The following is a 20,581-nucleotide window of genomic DNA, read 5'->3' on the forward strand; positions in this document are numbered from 1 at the left end:
CGAGCGGCAGCCGAGCAGCGTCTTCTTCCTGAGGAGCTCGGCGCAGCGGGGAGGGACCGAAACGAGCCGGCGGTGGCGGCCGAGGCGAAGCCCCCGCCGCGCCGCCACCGCCAGACTGACCCGCCCGTCCGCGGGCGCCCCGCCGGTCCGGCCAGTCCCCCCTCAGAGCGCCCGCGGCACAAGCAGCTCGGCCCGCCCGTCCGCCGCCGCACACCCACCTGCCCGGGCAGCGACCGCCGCCGTCTCCTGCGCCGCCCCCCAGCCAGCGCGGCGGCGCTGGCGCTAGCGGGGAGCCTGCTCCCTCCCGCCGCCGCCGGCAACGGCCGCACTGCCGCCCGCTCGGAGGCGGGGCCGGGGTTACCTAGGCGACAGCTTCGCCCTCGGGTCCCGCCCCGCGGACTGCCAACCCGGGCGCAGCTTTCGCTATCGAGCGCAGGCGGCCAATGGCGCGGTACGTCCCGTCCGCGGCTGGGCGCTCCCGGGTCCAGTTTCCCGTCAGGGCCGGAGGCGCCGGTGCTGCCCGGGGCAGTCCCGCGGGCGCCTCCGGCCGGCGGGAGCCGCCTGCCCGCCCCTCTCGGGACGCGCCGGGCGGGCGGCCGGTCCCGGGCCGCGGAGGCGCTGGCGGAGGCTACGGCCGGGCTCGCCGGGAACCGTTTACGAGCGGCTGCATCTCCCTGCCGGTCGTCTGGCGCTCCCCGGCCGCAGTTCTCACCCGCAGCGGCGAGCCACCGCAGGCGCGCCCAGCCCACTGCTGCACCTCTTCCTGCGGCCGGGCTGCGCAGCTACAGCGTGCGAGCGGCGGCCGGCTCTGCTGGCGCGACAAGGGCTCACGGCAGAGCTGCACTGCCCGGAGGGGGTTGTGGAAATCAGCAGGGAAGAGCTCATTAGAGCAGCCTAGTGCCTTGCCTCTGATTTCCGTGATGCATCCTCATTTTCAGAGTCTCGGCGCTAGGCTGTTAGGAATAATTGCCTTGAAACTGGTACCTATAAAAAACAGGTGGCTTTCTAGGGCTTAAAAGAAACAATCAAAGAAAAGCAAGGTAGAAATGCAACCGGTAATGAAACCACTTGGATCTGCGTGCAGCTGACGTGTCCCCACCCACTGGAATCAGCAGCAACATTCCTGCTGCCTTTAATGAGAATAGGGCGAGGCAGCGCACGTCCTTGTCCGCGTTTAAAAATGAACGTACTATGCATGTTTTAACATCCCTGTGCTAATAATCATCCCATGTTATTAGTCTCATCTATTTTTCTCTCCATTTTTCCAGTTATTCCAGTTTCTAAACCAGAAAGATGGATGGATTTACTTCCTCATTAACTTCATTTACTGATTCTCAAGGCACTAAAAATTCATGAAATTTAGAATACATCTAGGGGATGTTTAGTTGCTCATTACAAAGCAACCAACCACAACATGGATTGGCTGGAAATCTATGGGAAGGACAACCATCTCCTCACTTACTTCAGCAAATGGGATTTTTGCATGTATGGTGAGCATGCAATGCAACATAGAGGCAAATGTCAGTGGATGTGCAGAAGGTAGTAAGAAAACTGCCTACCGTGTGTCAGTCGCCTTCACAGCCCATCTGTTGTGTGTCTCAATTAATAGTCCCCCTTCCTGCTTTTAACTGGTTCTTTTAAGGCTGCTCGATACTACAAGCATTGCTTCTGAACATCATGCTGCTTCTTCATACCACAGGAGTGTGGTAACTTCACTTGACTTCCCTTCTTCCTGGAAGATAAAAAAAACAAACCACAGATAGATTTCAAATTAAGGCGACTGGTTTATCAGGCAAGCGTACAGATCATACATCCATCTCTGTGGATCGTGTCTTACATACCGAAGTTTAACTCAGCCCATTGAGCCACTTGTCTGTTTTGTTTAAGGTTTACATTGCAACTGAAATAGATTTCTGAAAAATCATAGAATGTCAGGAGTTGGAAGGGACCTTGAAAGATCATCTAGTCCAACACTCCCCGACAAAGCAGGATCACCTTGACTAAATCACACAGGAACCTATCCAGGTGGGGTTTGAATGTCTCCAGAGTAGGAGACTCCACAACCTCTCTGACCAGTCTGTTCCAGCACTCCGTCACCCTCACAGTGAAAAAGTTTCTCCTTACATCCACATGGAACTTCCTCTGCTTCAGCTTGCACCAGCTGCCCCTTGTCCTGTCGCTGCCATCCATGAGAAGAGCCTGGCTCCATCTGAATTTATAAACATTAATAAGGTCACCCCTCAGTCTCCTCTTCCGCAGGCTGAAGAGGCCCAGCTCCCTCAGCCTTCCCCCATAAGAAAGGTGTTCCACTCCCTTCATCATCTTGGTGGCCCTGGGCTCTTTCAAAGACTTCTATGTCCTTCTTGAACTGAGGGGCCCAGAACTGGTCACAACATTCCAGGTGCAGTTTAACCAGGGCAGAGTAGAGGGGGAGAAGGACCACTCCTGACCTACTAACCCTAACCACCCCTTCTAACAGACCCCAGGATGCCATTGGCCTTCTTCACCATGAGGTCACACGGCTCGCTCATGGTCATCCTGCTGTCCACCAGCACCCCCAGATCCCTCACCTACACTGCTTTCCAACAGGCCAGTCCCCAGCCTATACTGGTACCTGGAGTTGTTCTTCCCTAGATGCAAGTTCCTACACTTGCTCTTGTTAAATCTCATTAAACTTCTCCCCACCCAGCTCTCCAGCCTGTCTGAGCCTTGCTGAATGGCAGCACAGCCCTCTGGTGTGTCAGCCACTCCTTCCAATTTTGTATCATCAGCAAACTTGGCTGACTGTGCACTCTATTCCCTCATGCAGGTCATCAGTAAATATATTGAATAGCACAGGTCCCAGTACTGACCCCTGCGGGACTCCACTAGACACAGGCCACCAGGTAGATTCTATCCCATTGATCAAAACTTGCTGGCTTCCTCCCTTCAACCAGCTCTCAATCCACCTCACTACTCGACCTTCCAGACCACACTTCCTCAGTTTAGCCATGAGGATGCTGTGGGAGATGGTGTCAAATGCTTTACTGAGGTCAAAGTAGACCATATCTACTGCCCTACCATCCTCTATCCCCCTGGTTATATCCTCATCAAACATGACCTCCCCGTGGTAAAACCATCTTGACCGCAAAACAGGGTATTAATGAAACCCAGTAGGGCGAAATGTCACAGACATGTCAATTTTCAAACCATTCTAATACTTGCGGTTTTGACATTAAATATTCCAGATAGTCTTGGCCTAGATGTTTAAATCTTGGCTCACTAACTGGCCTCACTGATGACAAATGGTTTTGTGCCTGGAAAGGCTAGATAATGGGGTTTTTTTTAGAAAGAGCTATTTACTCTGGATCTTGCAACATCACGTCGTTGTTCTACAGGATCGAGTGAAGTCTTTGTAAAGTGTAAGTCAACTATGATGTGAATGATTTAGTAGACTGAGCAGAGGGCTACAATCCAGAAACTTCAAAATCTGTTCACTGCACTGCCATCTTTTCCATTAAATAATGATGCATTTAAGTGTCTGTCATGCATAAAGCCCCAAGCACTTAAAAACTGCCTTGTATAGACAATTTTTGCTATATCTATGAATAGACTGCAAGGAAAGCTGCCCACACAGAGTCTTGCTGTAGTGTTGAACTTCTGAGTTTAAAGTTCCTTTCTGTTTTGTGTTTTAATGCCTCCAAATACAACATCAGTATTTAGCAGTGGGAGTAGCAAGATCTCAATCAGTAATGATCAACATATTTCAGATTACAGCTGGTCAGCCTACAAGATCTTCATGTCCTTGTCACTCAGGGAGCTGTTATGGACAGTGTGTGCAGTATGGATAAGGAACTTGTCTCTAGACATCTTATAGAAATGTTTTATGCCCTACGTGGCAGCAGAAAGAAAAAAACAGACTTAAAATATAATTTTAATTCTCAATTTCCTGATCTTTAGATTGTCTTTCCACCTCGCCTCACAAAACAACAAATGTTTCATTATTCTCTCCCCCAGGCTATTGTTACATGTGTTCTCAGTGTAACAAAAGGGTTTTGTCTAAAAGGGCTGTATCTGAGTCATGTCTTTGCATGTGAAACAGCTGTACACCTAGGGCACATTCTTGGTCACTTGAAAATGTGTCATTTTCGGAATTCTGGGTTTACATTATTTTAGCCCTGTGTCACTGCAATGGTCAGAAGAGAGGAGCGAACACATAAATTGTCTGCAGGCATCACAGAACTGTGGCAGCTGACCCTGATGGAGGGACAAGGAAAATGCAAGTGGAAACACCATGCAGAGGACGTGTGGTCTAAAGTAGAAAAAGCTGGTCTGAGAAAAAAAATAAAATCAAATGAGTAAGTCTAAAGGAGTGTGACCCAGAACACAGCTAGTACTGGGAAGGAGATGCTTGGAAATTGTCACAAAACTTAAATGCTCACAACAACTTGCTAGTGTCTGATACTGTGACACCTACAACATCTACAAACCAAACCAGCTTCGTTAATGCACAGGAACATTTTGTGGTGAATACAGAATAACACAAGAATCTCTCATAAGTATGTCCTTTAAAAAAGAATCCCCAAACCAAAAAAACTATATTCAAAACTGCACAAGCAATGGTAGAAAGAATAATGACCACTCAACACCACAGGGTCATTCCTTTGTCAGCATGCTGCCTACTGTCATCCAAATAAAAGCCCTTGGAACATCTCGTGTATGAAAAATAACATGACAGATTCCTAAGAAGTCACTAAAGGAAAGTCAGTTTGGATTTTAACATCAAAAAAATACCTTGTCCAGAATTAACAAAACTTGAATGTCCCATTTAAGTCCTTCCATCTATAGTAGAAAAAAATGCCCTGTGTTGCCTAAAGGTCGTAGGTGGCTACTATCTGGGGGACAAAATCTCTCATTAGTCACTGAAATTTAAGAGGTGTTAATAAGCAAGCAAATACTTTTGGCATGTCTATTTCATGCCACATGTTCAGAAAAAAATAAATTACCATCAGGTTTAACAAAGTCAAATCTCCTAAAAAGGAAATGCTAAGAGATTCCCAAGGAATTTTGTATGTTAAAAGTAAGCTTAGTAAGTCTATATGTGATTTCACACACCAGGTTAAAGTACTACAACACATATAAATGATATGAGAGAAGATATGGCATGTGGATAACACAATCAGTCTCAGCTGACAAAAGTTGGCCTGCTGGACGGGACCTTCCTTGCCCATCTCCGCAAAAGTCAGACCAATCCGCAAAATCCAAGCTGGCTGTTGCCATCAAGGCCTCTCAGGGTGCACTTATAAAGTGCTAATGGCATGGTGAGAAACTCAGCATAACCTGCTAGCTCAATTCCAGAAGCACAGCATTCCCTCAAAGGTGTTTGTACAGTACATTGGTCTCCTTTCCTGTGCTTGCAGCAGTGTGTGTGCCTATAATAAGCTTCTCTTTGTTTCTCACACTGACTCCGGTGAAGGGGGAGGCAGCAGCAAATAATGGACTGAGTGACATTCAGTACCAGACTGCAAATGCAGATGTCAGACAAAACGGATGCTGAATTTGGCTAATGAAGCTACCGCCTGCAGCAAGAACAAGCAGCTTTTAACAGTGCTTTGCTAAAGCAAGTTATTTAATATCTGTAAACTGCAGTGAAAAAGTTCTCCATGAACTTACAGCATGTGTACAAGAGACAGGGAGGCAAACCGCTCTTATCTACAGCAGTGCCTCAAACAGCCAGCAGCAATGATATCCCGGCACGTCACCCTTCTGTTCCCACTACTCAATTCGGGGTCTGAGGCCTCTCGTTTTAAAATGCTAGGCCTGACTTAAATGGCGTAAACCCACTTGAAACAGAGGGCCTCTTCCTCCACCTCCCTGACCTCCCCCGGGTGCTGTAACACAGCCCAAGAACCAGCACACCAGCTGACTGACCCGGCAGGGCAGACAGAGCCCTGCTCTGAGTGAGTGGGCTCAGCTCCTTCCCCTTTTCCCAGCGCAGGCAGCAAGCTGTGTGAGCAGCCGCGCAGCAGCAGGCCCGAGCTGGAGAGAGGCCGTAGCCCACCAAAGCTCTCCCCCTGCAGCACCAGCTTTGCTCGTGATCCCACAGAGCACGACTGCTGCTCTCAGGCTCCCTGTATCTGGGGAACTGGAGAGTCCCCCTGTACTGGGGCTGCAAGTGTGCCAGTACGAGTTGGGAGCTGACAGCCCACCCCCTGCAAACCCACACCTACCAGGCTCATCCTCATTTTGCTTCCAAACCACAGAAAGTCCATGACTGGAAGCTCTTAGGCAGATCCTTTTAAATGGTGGCATTCTTGACCAGTTTATACAAATTATATTGTAATAATGCAGCTCTTTTTTTGATTATCAATTATCTGTAGATAAACTGGTTGAAAGCACTTAGCTGCCACTAATTTGATATTAAAGCAAATGTATATGTAATTGCACATTTTCTGCATCTGCTCATGGCCAACAGAGGCTTCCGACTACGGGCACATTTGATGAGACAGCTTATTCATGAGGTGTGTGGGCATTCACCTTATCTTAGACAGTAAAGATCAACAAAATTGCTCCTAATTAGGAAGAGTAAGGTCTTTACAAAGATCGGCAGCATCCTGAAATGGTCATCTGACTTTCCTGCTTTATTCTCTCTTTATATATAAATACAGAACCACAGACCTGACTGGGTGGGAGGGGACCTCAAATCCCACCCAGTCCCACCCCTGCCATGGGCAGGGACACCCCCCACTATCCCAGGTTGCTCAGAGCCCCATCCAGCCTGGCCTCAAACCCTGCCAGGGAGAGAGCAATCTGTACATAATTTTTCCTTTTTCCAGTTTCCGAAGGCAGAATCTGAAAAAATAGTTCCATTCATCAATGCAAAGTGACTTCTTTCATCAAAAGCATCTTGAATAGCCAGTTGCCTAACAGACACAGGAATTCTGTCCACACGTAACCTCACACACCACACAAGCAAGTCTCCCACCAGCTATTATCTTCACTGCCCACTTTATGGGTCTGACCTCATACCCAATATTAACATATTTTTGTAATAAAAGGCAGCACTGGATTGTTAGACTGCCAGCTTTTAGAAGAGGCACCGAGTTCCCTTGTGTTAATTCTGCTGACTTTTCTAATCAAATATAAAGATCCCATGACACATTTTGACAAAAAGTAGGGCACAGTCAGCTTGCTTATTTTTTTTACTAAAAATAGGCTTCAATGTCCAGCAGGTTGTAATGTGTTAGACACCATTTCAAGTGTAATAGCTGCTGTACCTGCCTCAATACACCTATATTAGCAGTTCATCTTTGCAATGTGCTCATTATGAAAATCAAACATCAGGCTTCACAGTTACTTTAGTAGCTCCATTTTGCTCAAGTGCTTACTAGGATTAGACTGCCCAATAATTGAAAAGGCAATGAAATGCCTTCTCATCCTTACAGGAGGAGTTTCTGACACCCTTCCAAGCACAGCACAGCATGTTTTACATCTCTTGGGCTAATGGGATATTACTAATCTCAGCCAGAGGCAAAAACTAGAAAGAGATTCATTACAAAACTGGAACACAAATGGTTTAGAGAGACCTGTATCTCTCCCACCTTCTTTACATATTTATTTTCTAGCTGGCCTTTTTGTTAAGGCCGTTCTGATAACAGAACACATGTAGCAACTGTGAAAATTAATAACAATCAGATACTATTGAGTGCATCACACTTTTTAATGACTATGGATATGAAATACACTGTATTTATTACTGAATTTGGCCTTGCAGAAGATTTTCAACTAGCGTTTTGTCATGTTTGGTTAGAGAAGCTCACAGACTGTGTCCAGTCACAGTGGTGTAAGGCAGGGTTAGCAAGACACCGTTTTGCATAGAACTGCCGTAAGAGAGAAAACTCAGGAGTCGTTAGCCCCTAAATGACATTGGTGTTGTCACACTTTGAGTCAAACACGTTTGCTGACCTGCAGTACGTTGTGAACATCACTTCTGAGTTCGGTCACATGCCATTTGTGAGCCATGAAAGACTTGCTCAAAACCAAATCTTCCTTTATCTTGCACGTGTTATATGCACATGCAAACCAAAGGAAGAGATAAAAGCAAGTGTGACATACTACTGCTACCATAAAACACAGCTTCTGCATCAACATTTCACTAGTCCGTGGAAAAACGTGAGCACTTCAGTCTCACTGATTGTTACAGACCACTAAGAAGCTGGTACGCTTGTGCCTATCTGTACCTACTTACCAGGGCAACCTGAAAAAGTTCATGTGAAAGTTTAAAAATCTATAAGCTCAAGAAGATTAAAAAAAACTACATGCAACATCATTCCTCTAAAATTATCAATTCTTAGCTACAAATGGACCATTATCTTGAATCCCTATTTAAAAACCTCAAGATTTGAACTTTTTCCCTCTGGTGAACGTGTTACAATTTTTATACTACTTATGAGTTTTTAACTTTAAAAAGAGTATCAAAAATACATGTGCCTAGCAGATAGGCATCCAAAAGGCATTTACAGATTTCTCATTAAGGATGTTGCAAGTGTCTAGAAAGCTAATACTAATTCATGAGCATGTAATCATACCAATGTTTCTGTTGCTATAAAACTGTTCTACCGAAGATCACTGCCATGCAATCAGTGAGAACCCAGAATAGCCAGTGCTCTGCTGGAACAAACACTTTCATCTCACAGTTTGGATTAATTTAGCTTACCAGGATCAGGATCCATGAACTCCACCCTCTGCAAAGCCAGCACTGGGCCACGTTTCAGAGCAGCCCCCACAAAGTGGTATTGACAGGCACTGCACCACCCATGCAGAGGTTCTGGGAATGCTCCTAAAATGCCAGCACATCTTTTGAAGCAATACTCTGCACGGCCTTTTGTTGGTAGACAATCCAGTCATCCTGAATCAGGACGACTCACGTTATTTCTAGGAATTACACTTCAGACAGTGTATTCGAGCTATGTATGCATCATCTTCGGTTTTAGTCCTCAATAGCCAAGTCTGGCTCCATGCCATAGCAAATAAATAAAAAGAGATTGTTGCGGTGCAAGAGGAAAAGTCTATTAGTATTACTTTCAAAACTAACAACTGCCTTACTATTTTGGAAACTCCAGGCTTTGTGCTGAACCACTTTTTGCAACAATGTTTCCAGGTATTGATTAACCAAACCAAAACATGTGTGTGTTTCACCCACTCTGTCTGGCAATCTACCACAAGCAGCCTGGAAGCTTCACTTGTGACTCTCACGCCTTTAGATTAAAAACCTCTGCAAATGATGTCAAGTTGCTATTTGTCACAGCCTTGTCAGCAAAACTAATCATTCAGCAGGTGAATCGTGAAATTACTGTCTGTGTGGATACTAAGTAAACAGAGGGAAGCAGAGATGCCAGCTTAACTTCACGCTTCCCCATCTATTTCTCCTTGCCGCCTCCTTCGCTGCATCACTGTGACATTGCTAATACCAGCTGATGAACTCTTCTCAGCACCTTCTCAACAGCAGCTCATTTGGCTGCAGTTCAAAGGAGGCGTTTAGACACATCAGGAAAACTGAAGGACATGCTTAAGTGGTTTGTTTGGTCAGGAGAGAGTGCTTGCTGCATGAGGCTCTGAGAGGCAAAGTAGGGTTTCATTTCCAATATAAGAAGTGCATCCATTTAAATGCCTCCACCATTTAGTGTGCAGTGCTCCTCCTTGGAGGGGGCTCGCAGGGGGCTTCTTTGCAGTTCTGCTCTCCCGTGAAGAAAGACTGCTCAGAGAGGGGCTAACCATCTGGACAAGGTTAGGTCACCTTTGCAAGAGAACACATTACAGCAGTTCATAAAAATGTGGCTGAAGAACATTTTTTTTTTATTCCTGGAACGTACCTCATTGCAAAAGAAGGTAGCTATGCTCAGGAAAATATTCCACAGGGAGCAAACAAATTCTTCTGCAAAGCCATTCCTCCCTGCTCCACCCTGACTAACATTACACAAGTTGAATAATGCATGTCAAGGTATTAAGTAACATGTAAACATTTCCAGTAAATGTTTCTGCTGCAGGCCTTGGTTTAACTGGTATTGCTTCCCTCTGTGACAGTGGAAAAATAACTTCCTGAGTTGTTCTGCACCTAAAGCTTAATATTCATGAATAATTTCATACCGATCACTGACTGGAATCTTCCTCCTCCCCTGTCTCTCAATATAGGCTTTAAAAGCCTTGAAAAGCTACCTAACAAAGCCTTACTCAGAGCTGTCCTTCTCTCGTGGTCTCCGATCGGCCTTATGGCCTATGCAGTCCCAAAATGTTACAGTTCTGGTAATACATTTAAGGAGAAATGACAAATTCCAGTTGGAAATAAATTGGGTTCTTCTCATACCACTGAGGACATTTCATATGAACCCCTGACTTCCCATCATGAATTGTCCAACAATATTCCCCCCGCTGCCACCACCCAATTCTGAGATTACGTATTTATCCCATGGGTGTGAGGGCACGGTGTTGGGAAGCTGCAGTCCTTTTCAATCTGATAGAGGAAATCCCCTTGGAATTCAGTATTGCTTCAGGCATGCACAGCATATGCCAGTAACTCCTTTTTCCTTTAAGACACTCCACGACAGGGACAAATATGGTTCTGAGCCAACTAACCAAAAGAGGACATATGCTTAAAAGCTAAAACTTCACTGGGATGACGATGGACTCTCAAATCACCTCCAAGAGACTGAGAGCCATTAGTCCCAAAGGAGAGCTGCCAAAGGAAATTTCTGGGATTTTCCAATAGAATTTGTACTTTCCCAAAGGGTTTTCCATAAGAGAGACTGACATAGAGTCGAGTATCTGAGGAGCTCCCAGGAGACACCACCAAATTCCACTTTGAAAAGTGCATTGGCAAAGGAGTTGAACAGAACTGTTAAGTAGGAAGGTAAAATCATGTGTTTTCTATAAATTTTTCCAGGTATAAATTATTTCTTTTAATGTCTGTTAGCTGCACAGGGCTGAGAGCTGCAGGCTGAGTTAGACTGTTATCCTTTCCATAAATCGTTTTCCTGGCAATCAAACTTACAGCCCAGCTGAAGACACAGCACTAAACATCACTTTGAAAGAAGGGTCTCACTGATCCTGAAAAAATATATCTTTCTCAGCACACAAAGATGCTTGGAAAGGAAAAAGTTCAACTAATTTTCCAAGCTGAAAGTACAGTAAAACATGGGGTTTAAACATGGGTTTGATTGGAGTTCATGAGCAACAGCGCACGTGGAGTCTTCTGGCATAACAAGACATAGGAACATTCCAAGAACAGGACATTAATAACCTGGTTTGATGTTTACTGACCATTTGGCTCCCAAACAGCTTTTTGGAAGACTGTCTTAAAGTGAAACTAGTTTTCCTAGGCTTCATTATTGAGTTGTAGCAGGGCTGCTCCCAGAGACAAACTGCAGCTAGTAAGAAACATGCTCCTGTTTAGGCACCGTATGGAAAGCAGAAACACCAGAGAACAGCCTCCTCTGATCCCTCTCTTCCCCCTGCTTTGAGCAGCAGCCTTTTTGGCCTGATCTCTCATGCCTGGATGAGTAGTAATGGGTTAGCAATACCCAGTATCACAGCAAGACCGTCAGCTCGTAGCGCTTCCCACCCCTGTGTGATAACTGCTGCACCAGTATTGGTGCCTGTTCAAAGAAAACAAAGCCTAGGGAAACACGGCAAAATCGGGCCACAATAACACAAAAACTGCAGTGCACACCTCAGTAACTCATGTGGGCCTGCTTTTACATCTGGGCTGATCAGGAAAGGCACAAATCAAAAGCCATGCTGCAATGAGCCTGTCCTGTTCAGAGAACTGTTCCCAGCAATGAGTTAATGATTGCATTACAGCTATCAGAGGAATGCCAGTGCTCAGCAAGGAGTGTTTTGAAGAAAGGTTTTTGAATGCTACTTCCCTGCTGCTTTTAGTTCTCCACAGAAGAGGAACTACTGGAAAGGCCAAACCATCCGCAAACACCTTTAGAGAAAGCCTTGGGTAGCCACTGCTGCTTTCCAAAGAGAAAGTACCTTACTGAACTCTTCATTGTTTATACTGTGAAGTAGCCTTTTTGGTGACAGACTAATAAAACTACTATTTTCTGGACTTCGAAGAACATTGCTGCCATGGCTACATGGACTCTCAGGAAGACCAGTGCCCTGTAGGCTTTTCAAGAACTTGTGTTGGACTGAAAAGCCAAGACATCCCCGCGGCAGGGCAGGCATCTGCTGCAGCCTCCGCACCAGCGGTACCTGGGATAAAGCAGGGCTTTCCTGTGTGGGCTTACTGGCATGCACACTGCACACACATGTAGATGTATATAATCCATACCCCCCTGCAACTTCACAGCAACTTGGCCTCCTGTCTTTTAATACATGCAAGAAATGCCAGACCTCAGCCTGACACCCTTTGTCACAGGGCCGTGCCTGGCAGGACTAGCGCAGCCCCGGTGCAGCAGCGCAGCCTCCTCTGTACCAGCCCTGTACGCTGCGTCCCGGCAGGGAGCTGGGAGCAGACTCACTGCAGAAGGCCAGGGTGGGATGGTAATGAGAGCCCATTCACATTTGGCATATGGAAATGCTTGCATACCTGCCTACACATAGACCCATATGCTCAGTACTGTGCGCTAACGCACAGAGCTTTGAGCAGAGGACTTTGGCAAGTCTATTTCAGCTGCAGTGATCCATCTTTAACTAAAGCAAGACCGTGTAATGCGATGTAAACAAGAGCACGCTGCCTTTAACTACCCCACGCAAATCCAACAGCGTTTCTAATGCCACCATACAGCTGGTAGAGAGGATCACTTAAACTGAAACATCAGACACATCCTTACCTTGTCATTAAACTATACTTAAAATTTCTTTTGCCAAGTACAACTTCCAGGCAGAGCAAATCAGTTCTGGTGTGGACTAGAGGGGTGTTCCAAAACAGCAGAGAACACTGAGTGTCAGCTCTCATGCACCTTACAAATGCCATCCTTGTTCTCATGCACCATTAGCGACAAGCGGATCCGATACCTAGAACAGCCACAATACAGAAAAAGACATCTCCTCCACACTGCAGTGAAAAAAAGGCTCTAGTCACGAAGTAACTCCCTGCAAACTGAAATCCATTCTATGCCTATTTCTTCATGTAACATATCCAAAATAACCTCTTAAAACACTACTGTTTAATCTCAGTGCTTTAATAATTTAATTTTAAAATGCATACTTAACCTTTAAATCTTGATTCTAATGCTAAATTTTCCTTTGAGAGAAAGTCTAGAGTACAGTATTAGAGACTCATACCTCTTCTCTTTGAATCCTAGTCACATTTCAAACTACCCGTTTTCACAGACATGTTAAAAAGAAACACAGATAGATATAGAAAATGAGGTAATAGAATAATCGAATCTTTAAGGATGGAAGAGACTTCTAAGATCATCAAGTCAACCGCCTGCCCAGTACCACCATGTCAACTAAACCATGTCCTGGAGTGCCACGTCTACACATTTTTTGAACACCTCCAGGGATGGTGACTCCACCACCTCCCTGGGCAGCCTGTCCCATTGCCAGACCACTCTTTCAGTGAAGAAATTTTTCCTAAGATCCAATCTAAACCTCCCCTGACATAACTTGAGACCATTTCCTCTCGTCCTATTGCTAGTTACTTGGGAGAAGGTCTTGCTACAGGGTGTCAGGTTTTCTATCTTTGTGGTTTAATCACCTGATGCAAACCTAAAAATCAATGATGTTCAGCTAAATTATCATTTACCATAAACATACCTTGAAAAACTGAGCACGGTTCTCTTTGGTTGTTTTCTCTCCTTCCCCTGCAACAGCAGCTGAGGGAATGAACAGACATGCAGTTCTACAGTGGCTTGGCCATATGAACTCTATTAAAAACCTGATTATTTCAAACTGATATAGATCAGCCGGTAACCTCCCTCAAAAGATGAAAAAATACCAACAGACCCTAATTACTATCTGATAAAAAAGTGGGGCTGTTGCACTGTGTAAACCCTAAATTAGAATAATAATGTGGAGTGACTCAACAGAAGGTGCTTTGTATTTCTCATTACAGCTGGTAACAACTCCTCCAGCACCCGGAGCGCGCTGCACACTGCAGGCATGTAACACTGGCTTTGCACACCCTGCTAAGATACACCTGAAAGGAGCTTTAGTACCACAGTTTACAAGGAGTAACTCGTCTCCTGTGCTACGCATCTTGCCTGAAACAAAACACTTTGAAATAAATCCTTCTGGGCGAACTCTGAATAAATCACACCCCCAGTAAGACAACCCACCCTTCACCTAACGTGGTATTGTGGCTGTGGTACTTCCTGCAGACTCTCAGAAACCTCCGCTGCCAGAGCAGGGCTCCTCCCAGGCTTTGAGTTAAAAATGAGTTCTCTCTCCCACCAACATTCTGTACTGATGGGAATGTGCTGTTGCAGCTCATACACCCAACCAACTGACTCAGTAGCAAGCACCTGATCTGCATATTTGCAAAGTGCTTAGCAAGTGATGGCACATGGATGCACATGGGTCAGAATTGAGGCTACCGAAGTCAGCCAGCCTGAAATGCCTGGGTAGAAAGGCCATTGCCAGTTCTGTTCTTCCTTCAAGTTCTCCAACAGATACTGAGTATCATAATTAGCAATCTGCCTTTTTAATGCAGAGAAAAGTCCTGATTTGTTTCTCACTCTGGGTCTGTAGCCATCGATACCACATAACCTCACACCCAACGTTACACACGCGAGCAATCCCACCAAGCTCAACTGCCTTTCCAAACCACTCTGTGCTCAGCACATCAGGCTCTGTACTTACCCTTTTCCAATTCATCCCATCTGTTTGTACCCTTTCCGTCTAGCTGACGATGATTTTCCAAGGTTTCAAATTTACCTTTTTCCTTTCAGGTTTTCCTATCTGATGTACACTGCAATGATATTAAACAGAAATTTATTAAAGAACTAGATCAACTCAGTTTCTTTCCAGAGCATTTCTCCAAACTGGCTGGCTGAGCGTGACCTTTTCAAAGGTATTTGGCAGAAGCCTGTCATTTGTCAAGTTATTTTTCCAATTTTTGTCAGTGTGAGCTTTAAAATCAGTATAAAATTATTTTTGTTACATCAGGTCAAAAAAATGCTCTCTAGCTGAGCTGGCATCTTATAGTCTAACTCCTGAAAACTGCCTGAGACAAATGAAACACACAGTGGAAAAAACACACAAAAGTCTGGTTTGTGGCCACAAGTCCACCTAGACAGACAGCAGGAGGGAGAGAAAAGTTACATCTCTCAAACAGTATTTCCCAAGTGTTTGTTAAGAATTATTTTTTCTTAATGTCAAATCAACAGTAGTCTCAAATCAACAATGCTAGAGCTGGGTTTGATGAGATCTGTTGAATATACAGTGGGACATCTCTTTGTTCTGCTGCCCTGCCATCTCAAATAAGTTCCGTGTCTGAGGCACATGCAGACCACATTGCTGCTTCTTACAACTTTTTTTAATCACTGGCTGGTGTGTTGGGTCCGGATGCTCGGGTGGAATCGGGAGAGTGGTTCAAGTATCTTCTTACAGCTGCTGCTAAATGGTAACTATTTTAAAAGATGGAGTGTGACAGGTCAGAGAGGGGAACAAAGAATTTTATTCATGGAAAATCTTAACCAGCCTTCAAAGCCAGTCATATGAAAGATATATGAATACATGTATTTTTATGGCTTGTGCCTAAATTAGATACAAGATTGAAAATCTCAGTGTCCCTCATGAACTCCTTCCCTTCTCGCCACAATCTCCAGTTTGGAACATGCACTGCCCCCTTCACTTTTTTTCCTGCTCTTATCCCTTCTTGTCCCTTGTTTCTCCACCTTTACCACCCTACTGCATCTTGACTTCATGTTCTCTTGTAACCACAGGTTGGATTCAGAGAAGTGACACACCAAGTGCTGGCACGCTGGAAATCTGGTGATTCCTTCCCATCTTGCCTCCCCCCAACAAGCCATCAATAAAAGAAGGGGGGGAAAAAGCAAAACCAAGCAGCACAACCTACAGCCACTCAAAATTATGGTGTAACCTGTCTTGAGTATTTCCAGTTTAAAGCAAAGTGATCAAACTACACTGGCAGAAGTCAGTAACAGATGCAGCTTAAACTGTCTAGTATTATTTTTAATATTTTAGATCTGGGAAGTACGCAGAAACCAGAACTACACAATGGTGTCAGAAACCCCAGGGGATGAGGCTGCCTTCTAAGAGAACATCTGAACTCATTAGCCTTCCTGCTGGTTCTGGCTGTTATCATCAGCCTGCCTATGCCTCTCCATAGCTGCCTCAAGAGACCTGTAGTAACAGAACATTCAATAACAGTACTTAGACTCGCTTGAGTTTCAGAGGTGAAGAAAACAAGAACATCCTATCTGTGCCACATGCATCTGTTACTACAGTGTGGTTTCACAAACCTGTAGAGCTTTGGAACGAGAAAGTGCTTTTGGTCTGCAGCTTGAGCACTGGCTGTCCGCAGCACCCTGCCACTGGCCACTGCCTGAGAAGCCAAGTGTCTCTGTGCAGCTCGGGCTAGCAAAGGCAGACCACTGAGCTTCAGGCAGAACCGCATGGAAGGTCTTCTGTCTGGCTCAGTTAACACCACAACATGTCTCAGCAAAGAAGCCCAGCACACATCCCATAAATGCTTCACTCAGCAGGCATCTGACCTCTCCGCTGGGCCCCAGTTTGGATCAGGAGGCTTTGGTGCTGCCTTCTTTGTACGTTACATCCTCAACCCACTATGAAAGACAGTCTTACAGGAACACGGCCACTACCAGCTGCTTCAGCTTCCTCAGCCATCCGCACAGCAAGGCATCCGACAGCGCATCTCTAGGGACACATGGTGCACGTGCACCCAAATGTCAATATTCAAACCAAATGATGCCACCCACCCAAAGACATACCAAAAAAATGAGTACAAAGCCAGAATCAAGCTCTCCTAAGCAAGCTGTGCTTAAATACACTTCCTAGCAAGGTAAGAAACACGGCAATTTAATGCGGTAAACATGAATGGGAATTGCCAGAGGTGCGATTCACTAGGAAAAAGGCCATTTCCTCACTGGAACTAGACCAGGACCAGCTAACAGCCACTCAGCCAGCAGAAAGGGGAGGGGGGAGAAAAAAGGAAAATTTTTATAAAAAAGAAACAAAACAATTCCAAACTATTTCCATGTAAATACTCAGGGCCATCCAAACTGGGCAGCTATGTTAATTCCACAAGCACACAAGTGTGGTTTCTAAAGATCTGACCCCAATCGGGGGGGGGGGGGGGGGGGGGGCAGCTCTTTTCCAAAATGTAGTGAAATACCAATAGTGACTTTTGACTTGGAAAGAAGAGATAATGAGAGCTAGAGGCAAACTTCTGGATGGATGAAAAAATCTGGCCTCTAAAAGATGTAAAGGAAGCCACAGCATCCATTTGGATTTACATCCACCCAACAGAACAGACTTGAAACCAGACAGGTATCTCCAAGTGGTGCCAACTGCTGTATCGGTAGGTATGAACACGCTTACAGCCCCAGAAGACTGCAATCTCCCTTGCCATACAGGAAAGAAAAATCGTTTGGTTTAGAGGAACTCAAGAGTTACTCAACTGTAATTAATCTTCTAAAACAGGAACTCCCTGCCAACACAGGTGGAACTATAATACACTGGCTCTGCAGCTGCAGAACGTGAAAAATGGGATTTCCATGTTCTCATCTCACTCACCAAAAACAGAGCACAAATACTGCAAGTAAAACACACAGCTGAAAAATCTGAAAAAAGAAAGTAAAGAAATTGAAAGAAGAACTGTAAGAGTCATTGGCTCATTCATAAGAAAGTTCTCTACAGTATTAATTGAGGTTTGAGCCATTCTGAGGAAGCTACTGTCTCTTTGAGAGCTTAGAGAGCAAAGGAAATCAATTTGAATCTACATTTTAGGAAACAAAGTTGAGAGGACACTTAGATGATTTCTGATGTCACCTGTACTCCTGAAGGAGCCCTGTAATGTGTACTGACAATACCAGCTGCCTTCGGCCAACTCGTTCTCTATAACGGGTATTTTCAAATAGAACTTGGACTGTTGCTGGCTGAACCACATCACAGAAGGTGAATGGCAGGATAGATGTTTCTTCACCATTGAAATGTTACTCGAGTTAAAAGTCAAGACAAGGAACAGGCATTCCTGTTTAGTATTTACTTGTCTGCAGCACCTCAATTGTGGAAACACAAAGAAAATAGGGGTATGAGCAATTATTTGCATTGTTACACATTTCTGTATATCCAAGGGGAAGCAGAGAGACTTAGGGACATGTGTAGATGACACGTCATCACTGCTTGTGGGGTATGCCCTGCACTCTCTGCTCTGAGCACTAAGGCTGTGTTTAAGTTCAGCTTAGGATAAACAGTATTTTTGCCATGGCAGCTTATTTCAAGCTCCACAAAACCATCTGTATCAAAAGAACGAGGCAGGGTAGGTTTCAGTGGAACTAAAAAAAAAATAAACTGTGCCTACAATGAAAAGAACTAAGACAAATAGCAGCATCAGAGCTTTGTTTAGACTAGGGAAAGTTCAGTAAGTCACTGATAAAATAACTGTGAGGGTGGGATACTGAAAGGTATGGTTTTTATCAGAAGAGTAGTGCTCTCATTATAAAACAATCTGAGTACTTCTAGCAGTATCAAGTCACCCTCACTCATCTGATGCCCCAAAACAAGCAAGTAACTGAACCAAGAACAGATTAATTTCCTTAACTACCGAAACACCATCAGCACACCTGCTCACTGAGGGCAAAGATCAAAATATTTACTACTAATAAAAATAATGCTGGGGACATGACTTTTTTCTTTCCTACAGATACACGAGTGGTTATTTAGACTATCAGAAGGCTGGTTTATCTCACAGATGTGTTTCAGTCACTGCAATAGATAGCAACTTGTGAATCCCTTTCTCATGAACTTGTTTTATTGCTCTGTTTCAAAGGCCATTGAAAACCATGGGACAGTCCAGTGACCGATGTAGTATGGTACCAGACAGTGAATGCGCGCCTGGAAACTACCTGAACACATACAATGGAGGCAGGAAAATGAGTGAGATTACACTGTGGGCCTTTCATTTCAACCTGGACACTAGTTCCAGCAAGAAACTAATATGTATTCACCAAAACAAATATCCATCAAAGCCACAAAAGCAATTTAACACTTACACATATGCTGACAAAGCTATGGCAGAGCTGTGAGTAACCTGACAGAGGAGGCTTGTAGGTGTATCAGGAGCACAAGCTGGTCCAAAACTTATGTATCCTCCTCACCAACATTAAGCCCATTCTCAGTCTGGCCTCCATCAGGCTGCTACACTCAATACTGAAAGTAAATATATAAGAACAATTGAAAACTATTTTCCTCCTGGCCATACTGATGAGGGAAGGTGTTTAACTGAAGGAGAAGACAACAATTATCCTGTGATTTAACAGCCATGTTCTTCTTAAGATGGATTGGTAAGACACAGAATTTAATGCAAGGTAGCTCTGCAGTGTTGAGATAATGGCATGATGTTTTGCTTCCTGCAAATTGAAATGAAAGCCCTGGTTTTGGTCACTATGGTAAGTAAGGGGGGAAACTGTATTTTAAATAAAAAGCTATCCTAAATTCCTGGCAAATTACAAGGTTTGGGACAGCTCTATAAGGAATGTGTCAGCTGGAAGAGGGCAGCTATGTGAAAAATCAGGAACAATGAAAACCAACCTCTTCAAATAGTAGAAGCAATACTTGTTGAATTTGTCATCACCTGCGAGACCAGTTATGTTAATAATCCCTCACATTGTGCCAAGCAGACTGAAAATAATTAATAGCTCACAAACAACTTTCCCACAGAAGCTTCAGTGCCAATGTTGTTTTGACTGATTACAATTAATAAAAACCACAATCCCAAATATTCAGGCCTTGAACACAAGTTCCTTCTATCTGTGAAACTTCCATGAAAAACACTAATAAACCTCTCTCTCACAGCACTACCCCATCAAGGGGAGCTACTGAGTCACAGTGTCACTGGGGAATTCTGGTCTCACTGCTCACGACTCCCTAATAAAGTCCATTCTGTTCATGAGATGGAGAAGCTGATTCAATGTGCACATGGCAGGGGTTCCACCACTGAGCTCTGCCGAGACACCACAAATGCTCACGAGCCAGAGAATGACAACCAGGGTACTGGGACGCCTTAAAAAAAAAAATAAATTAAAAAATCAGAGCTTAGCTGATGGCAATATTTGGGGGGTGCTCATTAAACCCTGAAGGCTATCCATCTAACCACACGAGCTCTTTCCTCCTCTTGTCTGAAGTGGCTGTGAAACAATGGTCAATTGGTAACATGTCTCAAGCCAGCAATAAGGAATGTCTGCAAGGACACGGGACTGTGAGAGAGGATGAAGAGGAAGAGAAGGAAACTACAATAAAGCAAAAGATGGAAGTGAGGAAGGTCAGAAGGTTGTTTATACATTTACAACATCTCTAAAATAAAGTCACAGACCAGAGAGATGCAGGTGGCAACTGATCTCATCAGAAAAATCACAATGGTTCAGAGACAAGGCTCATTTTTGCCAAG

At 44.7% G+C, this 20,581-nt stretch overlaps 1 protein-coding gene across 1 annotated transcript in view; it reads right to left on the reverse strand.

Moving 5' to 3' along the window:
- Positions 1 to 1,587, reverse strand: part of PIK3CB (phosphatidylinositol-4,5-bisphosphate 3-kinase catalytic subunit beta) — a 76,430-nt gene extending 74,843 nt beyond the window's left edge. Inside the window, exon 1 of the mRNA XM_084267616.1 lies at positions 1,560 to 1,587. The gene's annotated coding sequence lies outside the window, so the exon portion shown is untranslated. The remainder of the gene's footprint in view (positions 1 to 1,559) is intronic.
- Positions 1,588 to 20,581: the final 18,994 nt, after the last annotated feature.

The sequence above is a fragment of the Gallinula chloropus genome (genome assembly GCF_964237585.1).
Source record: "Gallinula chloropus genome assembly, chromosome: 8".
Taxonomy (NCBI): Eukaryota; Metazoa; Chordata; class Aves; order Gruiformes; family Rallidae; genus Gallinula; species Gallinula chloropus.